The sequence below is a fragment of the Odontesthes bonariensis genome, chromosome 12 (genome assembly GCF_027942865.1).
Source record: "Odontesthes bonariensis isolate fOdoBon6 chromosome 12, fOdoBon6.hap1, whole genome shotgun sequence".
Classification (NCBI taxonomy): Eukaryota; Metazoa; Chordata; class Actinopteri; order Atheriniformes; family Atherinopsidae; genus Odontesthes; species Odontesthes bonariensis.
In genome coordinates, this window is record NC_134517.1 from 23,588,861 (window position 1) to 23,599,112 (window position 10,252).

Consider the following 10,252-nt stretch of genomic DNA (forward strand, 5'->3'; position numbering starts at 1 on the left):
GTCATTTCAATGAAGCCGGCATATTATGCAGAGAGGAGGAGTCTGCGGGCCACAGGCCTCCCGGTAGCCTACGCCCTCTTTGTCTCTGCTCTCCAGTCTGTAGTGTTGAAGGATGGGCACATTCACTCCATGTTATTTTATGCTTAAGTAATGTGTAAGGGCAAGAATTTTCCTTCACGACAAAACACATTTTACTCCAAATTATATATGCAGAGAATAGGCAGGAGCACCATTTGGACTCCCACCATGAGAGAAAAATGAACAAGGAAGGATAATATCAGAGTGCTTTTTTTTGTGCTGTAAATCTCCAAGCTTGTTGAGAGCTAACAACAAAGGCAAGGCAAAGTCAAGGAGGCTGTTTCAAGTTTAGCAAAGGCTTTTCTCTTTTTTTCCGATTTAACTCAAACATTTTGACCTTCTCGACTAATCTGTCGAGGCAGTGCTGTGTTGGAGAATTTCCCATTATTTCGTAGAAAAATCCTTGACATTAAGAAGAGTATCATTTTGTTGGTATTGATTCATCCTGTACAGACGATTTCATTCAGATAGATAACTCCTTACCATTTTTATTGGGGAGGCTATGATGCCTGTAAACACAAGCCGAGACACAACCTGTTCACAAACATTCACTGATGCAGCTACTTGTATTTCAACATTAGAATGGCTAACAAAGTGCCAAACTGAGAAATATCGAGCAAACACCCATCGCTGCAGCTATTAGTTTTTAGTCTCTTGCACCTGTTGCATCATTCTTGCGGTTGTCTGACCCAAAAATGAATTAATAATAAACTCTCAACCCACTTCCTATAAAACAACAGACAGCAGTTTAATAAAATTGGGTGCTTCCAATGTACAACGCAAATTTAACCAACTGTGCAGTTTGTGCATAAAACATGGCAACTAAACAGTGTTAGCTGTAGCTAGGTTGCCCATTTGATCTTTCACAAACCAGCCGTAAACGCGGTGCCACCCATATATATATGCATATGTTACATTGGATTATTTTTCTCAATATTTACATGACAATAGTTTTGTGTCACCAGCTTGACTGGATTCTCCTCACCTAGTTTTAGTGTTTGAGTTAATGATGTTTAGGTCTCATTTATGTTTTTCCTGACACATGAAAGCATGTATCTAATGTAAATGTGTTTCGTTTGGCATGGTGTGTGTTTGTCTTAATATGACAAATCCGAGACAGCAGAATGAACTCCCACATACTGTTTAATTTGCAAAAGAAACATTTATCAGCTAACGGCATTTCGGTGGGCCCTCATCTGGCAAACAGTTTATATCTATCAAAAGCCATCTTAAATAGGAAGTGGCTTTAAGTGCCCAACCAATCATGTTCACTAAACATCACAGGAAGACAAATATCTACACAATCATAGATGTGGTTGTACAAATAGGGATAAGCCTAAAGGAATACCATAACGTGGAGATTAAATAAAAATGGAAAACACAACAGCATGGACAGAATCGGCCAAATAAACAGGAAAACGCATCATATCAATCTGGTATAGGAGTTTTAAAAATGAATTGTGATACACGGCTCATGGACTACACTCATTTTGTAGTGGCAATAGAAATAGAAGTGTTTATAATATCTAAAATATGAATCAAAATACAAAACAAAATGAGGAAATTAGCATCACTGACCACATACTGTAAATGGACACATAAAACAAGCCATTGTTAAAAGGACCTGATATATTTATACAATATATGTATCATTATATAGCATGAATAAAAAGGATGTTAATTATATGAATTAAATATAATACATATATATGCAGTTTTGAGGCTAGATATTTATATACAATTTTTTGTTCATTTGGGAATAGAAAAACTTGTTGTGCTTTGTTAGTAATTCCTGATTATAGGGTTGAAGGGGACCAGCTTTCCCAAGAACAGTTTAGTCACTGTTTTGTTCCTGTAAAGACTTTAAGAGAATAATACGGGAAAGCCAAAGCTAGTTTACCACTCAGAGATCTTTTCACTGGCAGCAATGACAAATAACATGACGTCCCTTCAATGACCTGATTCCCTTTTGAATACAAACCTCTGACAGATTTCATATTCTGAGCTGCACAGGGAAATCATTATAAGTATTTGAATAGCACATACCAGGCAGATTCTGCTCTCTGGCTCAGTGTAATTCTACAGCATTTGGACATAGCCAAGAGGAAAGAATGGGGGAATTAGGGAATTTAAGATTTATTTGATAAGTAGAGTGCATGGTTACAAATTTCTGGATGTAAATGCATAATTAAAAATAGTGGGTTTATATTTTTCATTAAAAAAAAACAAAAAACCTACAGTTACAGTTTAATTTAGCTATTTATGTCAACTCAGATTATACCTCAAAATGCCACCCGTGTGCGTAGAAACTTTTGTGCAGGGAACATTTAATGTTACATTCCAGGCAGTGTGACTTCAATCATATAATCAGAAATGAAAGCCAGCTCTGACTAATGTAGCAAAGGTGGCTTTTGGAACATATTCAGTGTAGCTATCAATAACCCATTTGCCATTTGCCAAACCTAAACAACAATAGTAACAAAAAGAGAGCTAAGAGTACTACAAAACAAAGTATTTTTTGATTAATAAAGGTACCATTGCCTTGAAAAAAATCTACTCTTCTTACAAAAACTTGAACCTAATACAACAACCAAAATTATCATCAACTGTGCTTTTTTTTTTTGTCATCCAAAGTTTTCTCAACATGGTCCATAATGGAGACAGCCTTCACCTTACAATAGTAACAAAGGCAAACTTTAGTTTTTTTTATCGTGTCATTTTATTGAACAAAAGGAAGAAGAAAAACCAGTGCAAACAAGCATAGTTGCAACGGCATGTTTTGATACATGCTTTATAATGAAAACCCTCTATGGACCACAAATCTCCTGTGACAATATTTGCCACCACATCCTTTTCTCACACGGTGAGTTGGGTTTGCTGAAAGCTCTGTGGCCAGTAATGGTTGCTGTAGTCATACGTAATGCTAGCATTGCACGTTGCTTTAACAATATATACCACATACATGCATTAAAGTCAGGTTCCAAGGTTAATGGACACACGTGTCCTTCACCCGATAGCACACTGTCTGTGATGACCCCCACCTCTCCCAATAATCAACCTCAGGGAAAGTCATTCAGGTCAGGTGAAGGACCCTTTTGCAGCCTCATGTTAAATGATGGATAAGTCTGGTCTGATCACATGTGATGGAGGTCCCACTGACTAGGAGTGACTGATTAGTTATTCCATAACCTCAGTCACAACCTCACCATGATATCAGTTAACTGGCTGCAGTTTGATTACATAAAAAAAAAAAACCCTGTCCATGTAACGCAGCCTGAACAGTGGATGCTATTGATCTAGACTGAGTTATATCATCATGGCAGCAGCTGCTTTTTATGGTTTATTCTTCAGATCAATGGCAACACCCTTGAATTCAGCCAAATTCAGTCCAAATCCTGACAAAACAGACAAAGTTAAGTCATTCGCATATAAATAAAAAAAAGTGTGTCTGACCTGCAGATTATAAAGAGTTGTTAATGAAGAGAAAGCTCGGAATCTGTTATGCGGACACGGTTTATTTGTAGCAGAAGCAAAGGTCGTGAAAAGATGAAGAGGACATGAAAATATTCAAAATGTTAAGTAAGAAAGAAATTTCATGGTACAAGTGTAAAACCTGATTTCATTAAGTAGAAGTGTGACATTACAAGATTTACTAATTCACTCAAAAAAATTGAGGTAACAATGTAATGATTCTTACTGGTGAATTTCACTAATGAAATTGATGTGGTCATAGCTTATTCATCTCTCAGGACAGGGGCTGCTGTGTCAGGGGAGCTGTCGATTAGACTATTGGACACTCAGCGAACAAAGAGAACAGGGGGGGGGGCAAAGAGATTAAATTGATTTAACCTGATGTGATTCAGCTAAGATGGATGAAATAAGATGAGCAGGCACACTGAAATATAAACGGAACATCTAACAATATCATCAAACAAAAGTGATTCAATCTTTATCACATCCCTCTGCAGGCAGCGACACATTAAGGCGTAAATATGGTCGATAACAAATCCTGGTTCAGCATTTATTGAATTACGTGAAACATCACAGAGCCAACTGGTCTGCAATTGAAACCATTACTCACACCTTTGTCAGCAATATCTGTTGTTACATGAGAAAGGGTAGCAGGCAACGAGAGGACATGAATATTCTATAAGCAATAATGATTTGATTTTAGTCGATTTAATCTCCTGCTGTCCCTCTCCTCTGTTTTTCCTTATATGCAGGTACACATAAGCAGAAGCTTATACAATTGGAATTTCTTTTTTCAAAAAGCAAGAACTCCATCTCAGACAACCTTATAAGAAGTTTGGGCATAGTGTTGTATTCTACCCAAAAAAGGGCCCCCTTCAAAGCCCCCCTACAGGCAGCAGGAGATCACACCTCAGATCCTCAAAAGCTTTGTTGCGGTTCAAGCTAATCACAAAGTGGGCTCGCTTAAAGCAGCCCATGTTGCAGCACAGTGGGGCAGTCAAGGCTGTTTTGGAACTAACTGTGGACTGCTACATGGACGTCATGCTGTTAAAAAAAGTGCAGGGTTTAAAAAAAAAAAAAACTGTCTGATGAGGAAGTGTTGTGGTGTAAAAATACACAGAACAGCTATTACTCAAACCGCTATGAAATTTCTGAGGTTTGAGTTGATTTGGACGGAGAAAAATAGACTTTTCTTGTGGCCACATTTGAGTAGCTCTTAGCTTTAGTTCATCTATCCAAAACCCACCTTATTCTCTCCAAACTAAGAGCGCTCTGACAAGCCCACTTCACAGAAACTAAAATTTCCCTCAATGGTCAACCGCTTAACGCTCTTGCCCTAAACACGTAGGGCCCATTTCATTTGCCCCCCACATTAGAACTGTCCACTGTAGCGTAGTCGTGTCACAGTAGAGAGGGCAGGCAGTGTCTTCTGCCGGTGGGCAGAGATGTGGGCAGGGCCAGATTAGCATACTTCCAAATCCGTGAATGAACTAAAAATTGCAGAATCAGACCCGGGCCATTATGAGGCTTTGAGAGTCTTTTTTTTTTTAAATTTTGTTTATTTCCCAAGCCAAATACTTTTTTCAGGAAAATAAATTACCAAATTTTATGGGAGAATTAACTACTGCAATAGGACTTCAAAGACAAAGTGCTGCGGACTTGGGGAATATGTCATTAGTTTTTGCAAATATTAAGCCATAAAGGGATTGGAGCTCTGAGTGATGGCAAGTAAAGGGATCATGTTGTCACATTTGATGGCAGTTCATCAAGACATTTCAATATGACAAACGTCAGCGTGCTGTTTACGTTTGCAAAAAGGCCTTGAGATCACCAATGTCAATCCCCCTGGGAGCCACAAAAACGTCATGGCAATCCATCTGATGGTTTGATTTGTCAGTTGAAATCAAAGTAAGCTGATTGATGGGTTCATACAGTATATGCAGATGGGTTCATGCTGCTGTTACCACTAATATAAATGCACCAATCAACTAAGAGACTTTAATTATAATAATAATAATAATATAAGTTTTATATAGCGCTTTTCCAAATGCTCAAAGACGCTTTACATAAGGAACAAACAGAAAGGGGGGGAGAAGGCATGTCAGTCTATATTCCTCTTGCGAGGGCTTCATCCTAATTTCACATAAACGACATTCCATCAACCATGATGGACCTCCGGGTTCAGTGGACTTAAAGTCCGCCCACCAGAGTTTCACAAGTCATCTCACCACAAGTATTCCTTCTCAGACATGCTTGGACCCCACATACATACCATACTGTCTTTGATACTGAAGAACGATAGCCAGCTCACACTTTTCCCATGCTCCCCCACGCTGTCAACTTCCTGTTTGTTTATAAAGCTTCGTATTTCAGTACTCCCACAGTAAGATTTCTATTCTCTGTCTGTTCATATATATGGTTTCATTACTTTAAGAAACCTTGAAAAAATTATGCCAAGGATGCAAACAACTAAATTAAATCAGTCATACGCTGCAAATGCAGCAGTGGGCTTTTGTCATAGTGCTGGTATGTTTTTGTTTATTGTTTGGTTTCACAGAACTAATTTCACTCAGATTCCAGAGCATTAGCTGGTGAACCCAGCAGTGACTCACTGGTCATTCAGAGCCTGAGAAAACAGAGAAGGTACATTCCTCACTGTATCCTGAGCTCAAGACTGATAAAGAGACTTGTGGGGAAATTCTGCAGTTCTGTTTCACACCGCATGATTCAACCACGTGAATCAAAGGCAGCTTAGCATTTAAATTTGACCAGTAAACACTTGCTTGCCTGTCGATAAGATTTACCTTATTTGTTCAGAAGCGTCTTTGTTTAAGATGAAAGTTTTTACCAGAAGAAGGCTTCTCTCTAGGTAAAGGTAGTAAAATGATGTAAAGACATAAAATGTGGTATAAAAGATCACCAAATCAGATGATAGATTTTTAAATGAGATTTGTCGGGAAACGCCAGACCCAGATAGATCAGCCCATTTACTATGTAGGGGCCCTGTCTGCAAATGTTTGAATAGTTCCCTCTGCTCAGAAAGTATATTACAGGCACAGCTAGTAATGATCACAATACAAGATCTAAGGGTTAAGTGCAGGTACACATGGGGCCAGGTCTGTATTGGGCACAACCAAGAACAGTTTATTTTTTAAAAGAAATTTTCAAAAAATTGAATTAAATCTAAAAATCCAAAACAGTAGAAGTGTGTTTTCTCAAACCTTAACAGCTGTGCCGTTGCATTCTTTTCAAGCTGTAAGTGATGCAGGTTTTCTTTTGATCACCCCGATGTGATGCCCACAATAAAGCCTGGCTGTAAGATACTGAATTTATTTTGTTCTGGCTTGGAAGAAGACTGCTTTTATTTTTCAAATGATTACAAAGTGCAGAAAACAACATAAGGTGTTGGCTTTTATTTGAACTGCGGTTGTCAGGTCAACCAAAGCAAAATAAATCTCCTTCCTGACAAAATTCTGACACAGCAAAGTCAAGCATTTCAGGAAAGCTACACAAGAGTCTGAGGTTTTGGTCTTTAGTGAGAGGTAGACCTGCGTGTCATCGGGATTAGAATGTGAAGAGAAATCCCTCTGATAGATGCCAGAGAATTTGGGAACCATTTAAAGATAAAAAAAAAAGTAATGGGTCTAAAACTAACCCATATGGGACTTAATTCAGGCTCTTTGCGTTCTTTGGAACTATTCAACTCTTGGCCGGAAACCCCCGAATATGCTGGATTTGTTTATATTTTTTAACCGTATTTTAGAGATTATTCGTAAATGAGAGGTAGACCTATAATTTCTCAAGAGTTCAATGTCTAAAGCAGGCCTCTTTAATCAAGGCTGAAATTTTAAAATGTTGGTAACAAATTGGGAGAGTTCATGGGTCAGGAAGTTATTGGCTGATTGTCAGTTGGCCTACAGTGTGAAAAAGGATTTCGAGGGGGTAGTGGGGATGACATCAATCTAAATGGATGACGACTTTATTTGTGAGGTGAAGTCGAAACTGTAATGCATGAAGAACTGCAGATCCACCAGGATGAGCAGTAGCTGGTGGAATATGGAATCTGACACTCATCTTTATAAACAAAAAGAAGAAGAAAATGAAGCAACAACAAAGAAGAAAAACAAAAAGAAAAGTCATTAAAAATGTTTACCTTTATCAGGTGGGAGACTCAAAGGATGGATCATTATTCTCATTAGACCAAACTTTTAAGTCAGAATTAATATCTGCCAAGTGTTTATTGCTTTATTAATTGTTTCCAGCTTCTCTTTGTAGTTGTTTTCTGTCTCTACTCCCCTCACACCATCAACTAAATAGTCTTGACCGTAATGTGTAAAGGAGCCAAAGATGACTTAAGATTTGGCCCCACAAGAGTAAAAATGAGCTGAACAGAGTTATTTCCTAAAATATTTGACACACAGGTCTGGCATCTTGCACTGTTTGCTAATGTTCAGGCATAAGATTTCTGAGCAACAGGAAGGAAGCAATTCATTTGGAAGATTTCCATTTCTCTTCAGCCCTCTTGGATTATTTTGGGGGTGTGTACATGACATACATAGATTTCAGTGATTTTATTCTAAAAGTTGGCTTTAGGTACCGTAGCCTTTTTTTTTTACCATCCTGCATACTGAATTCTAATGCCCTTTTCCATTGTTATGAATCTATTTAGTCTGACCAAAGATGAATATAACCTTGACATCGTGAATATGTCATGCTGGTGTCATCATAAAATGGACTGAGTGCTGTTTTTTCTGACAAGTAAAGTGGTCTTTTTATGTAAAACTGGTGGAGGTCCCCTTTTAACATCAGCTGCTCCAAATGACCTTAACTGTATTTGTACATGTGGGGGCAGGGTGCATGTGAATACACCTGCTTCCATCAGAGACAACAAAGAGGGCTTATTCTGGGGGTGGCTGGACAGAAGGGAGGGTTCAATCTAATTACAGACTCTGGGGAGATGACTTCACTGAGGTGACTCCCTACCCTAGGGTGAGTGTTTCAGCGTCGTCATATTAGAGACAGGGGGGGTAGGCAGGTCTGGCTAGCCCCTTTAACTTCTGTAGTAACTGGACTTCAAAGTTCAAGTCAGATAAAGAGTCATGTGCGCTGTGGTGAATGTAATTTGATCTCATCTGTTAGTGTCTCTGACTGCAGTGATGAGAGTTTGTATTATTCTGCTGTAGTGCCTCAATAATTGGTCCTCCCTCAGTGCATTAGTCACTGGATTTTTTTTCCATTGTGGTTTAAATATCCATTTTCCACTAAACTCAGGGGGTTCAAAGATTGGATACTCACACTCATGCACCATCAGGCTCATAACCAAATTACAAGCCAGTGTATGCTGCTTTTCCTCTCATTCCCGGACGATTAACTGCGTCTGACGGTTGCCTAATGAGCCACGGAGCCAGAGCATTTGTCCTATCTGTTCCTGAGATCACTTGTCATTACCAATTATGAGTTCCCCCCTTTCAATTCTTTTAAGATTGAGACTAATGAACAAAGACAGAGGAAATGGGTTGAGAGTTAAGAGTCATTACTGCAAGGGAATGCAACTGAAAAAAGGAGTAGAAGCATCCCTGAAAGTGCATCTGTATCCAGATACGAAGCCAGCAGGCAGATGCAGACAGTATTGATGCAAATTACCGTGGTTGATTGGTTTGTGTTTACATGTCAGCCAGATATAAACTGTTGCTCCCATTGCACGGTATAGCATCAGCCACTTTGCTCAGACTTAAGAGCTCTCTGTAATCACAGTGGTGCCTACACCAGCAGCAAATGTGTCCTGGAAGCAGCTTTAATCTTTCTTTGAGAGTGTCGACGTGCTCGAAAGCAATCAGGTGCTTCAAAGTGAGTGACTTAAAGAAGAAAGAAGGGGAAAAAAAGGTTGTCTGTATGTGGAAAAATGCAACAAAAAGCTGCAAAATTTGCCATCACAACTACAGAGCTGTGAAAATGTGGAAATATAAAGTAAAGCTGCCAGCACAGCTCTTCACTCTAAAGGTATTAAAGCGCCACCTAGTGTCTTTAGAAGAGCACTGAGTTGTGACTAAACACCTTCAATTGAAATAAGATCCCTCCAAGTAAATTAAATAATTATGGTAGCATTTTCATCACGCACTTAGCACAAAATTACATGTTTGTCACAGCAGTTTTGGAGACATAACAATGTGAAAAACAAATATTTTGTCAAAAAAGCTAGGGTTAGTTTACATGCAATTACCATTCAAGCACCTTTAAAAGATGCTCAGACAGACACAGAATCAGGTCCCAAAGCTATGATAAAGCAGACCTTCGTGAACTGGCTGCTTTGTTGTCTTACCATGCCTAACACAATGGGAATTGTTCTCAGCCAACATAATGCAGTGTATGAAAGCATGTTGTGAGAGCAGTATGCCATATGGTGTCTATGGTGGCTGCCCCCCCAATCTATACTGTTGTGTGCTCAGTTGATTCTTTTGCATCATTTTTTATTTCTCTTTGCCCTGTATTATGACAAAATTAGGTAATGGACAGTCGTTAGAATTGTGTTATTTATTCTGAGATTATTCAATTCAGTATTTTTGTTTTTCCTCAAAAAGCTCAAACAATTCCCAAACGAGGATCCTATGTGGTACAACTCTACCCACATTGAGCGTTGAGGTATTTAACATATTTCCACGAGGTAACATCATTTTTGATTTCTTTATTTTTCAGTCAGTGGAAT